Source organism: Propithecus coquereli, unplaced genomic scaffold (assembly GCF_000956105.1).
Source record: "Propithecus coquereli isolate 6110/MARCELLA unplaced genomic scaffold, Pcoq_1.0 Scaffold229, whole genome shotgun sequence".
Lineage (NCBI taxonomy): Eukaryota > Metazoa > Chordata > Mammalia > Primates > Indriidae > Propithecus > Propithecus coquereli.
In genome coordinates this window covers 1,710,171-1,711,890 of record NW_012147830.1, presented here as the reverse complement: position 1 = coordinate 1,711,890, position 1,720 = coordinate 1,710,171, and positions in this window count along the sequence as shown.

Below are 1,720 nucleotides of genomic sequence, written 5' to 3'. Positions count from 1 at the left end.
TTTTCCACGGAGCGGGTGGAGGGATGGTTTCAGGATGATTCAAATGCATAACATTTATTGTGCAGTCAGACCTCTCTGCTAATGATAATCTGTATCTGCAGCCACTCCCCCATGCTAGCATCACCACCTCAGCTCCATCTCAGATCATCAGGCATTAGATTCCCACAAGGAGCGCCCAACCTAGATCCCTCCCATGCGCAGTTTACAGTAGGGTTCACGCTACTGTGAGAATCTAATGACACTGCTGATCTGATAGGAGGTGGAGCTCAGCTGGTGATGCAAGCCATGGGGAGTGGTTGTAAATACAGATGAAGCTTTGCTAGCTTTCCCACTACTCACCTGTTGCTCACCTCCTGCTGTGTGGCCAGTTCCTAACAGGCCACAGACTGGTACTGGTCTGAGGCCCTGGGGTTGAGGATAAGCAGTCTTAAAGAACCTGGGCTGCTTTGGGAGGGCCCATACTGCTATTGACGAGGTCCTGGGCCATCAGTTCCTATACATTTTACATATTCTATGCATTCCACTCTTATCCTATTGAATTGCGCCTGTGATATTTTTTGCATTATATTTTCAGTAAAAATAATAGATTATGTGCACAAGATATCAGAGGATAATCAAACAATATTGCTTTTCACCCTTCTCGGAGGCTGCTAAGGACCAAATAAAGAAAATTTTATAAGCAAAAGGTTGTGGAAAAGAGATGGAGAGCTTAATCAGACAGAGGTTTAATTAAAAACTAATGAAGTGAAGAAGCTGGGCTTCCCCAGGTCGAAAATTATTTCATCGTACTTTACCCTGTTTGCTCATTATCTAAGCCAGTATTTTCAACTTACTCATATGCATCTAGAGAAAAATAATACTTTATTTAGCAAAATCGATCATGTATACTACCAATCTGTGTCGATTTACACCCATGCATTCATTCATTTGACATTACAGAGTAGCAAAATTTGGGGAAATTGTATATGTTGCATGTGTGTGACTTGATGCTTCTAAATATGAATATTTATAATGAAAATGAACAAAAAAAATCCAATGTGTTAAATTTGAAAGGATCCATAGGCTTTAAAAATCATATCAGTTTAGGCTAGGATAAAAACATTTGAAATTGCAGAAACTCTTTCCCTCTTTTTTCTGTCTTCAACCACGCAGCTATTAAGCTGTATACTCTCCCTTGAATACAGCAGGCATTTCTACGCATCTGTGCTTTTGCTCATAGCTAGTCTTTTTATTCCTAGAATGTCTTGTTCCCTGTATCACTGGATAAGATTGTCTTCATTCTCCAAAGCATAGATCGAAAACACCTTGATTGTGGAACCCTCCTCCCCGCCACCATGCTTCATGCTACTAGTCAGAATCAATCATTTCTTGTTGCTACAAAGTGTAATGGAACTTAAGAATCTGGGGTTCAAGTATTAGTTCTGCCGCTGACTGGCTGTGTGATTTTTGGCTAATTTCAGTCACTAAGTTTCTTTATCTATAAAATAGAGACAATAATAGGACATACTTCATGAGGTTCTTTCGAGGCTTAAATGAGCTAAGAAAAAAAACAAAAAGGCTGGATGAAGGATTTAGAAACAATGTCCAGGACTGCATAAGTGCCTACAGAATGCTAGCTCTTATTATAGCTTGCCTTTATTATGACACAGCATATGAATAGCTACACAATCTGTTTGTCTTTTCATTAGCTTATCAGAACTTTGCCTCTTTATTTCCAATT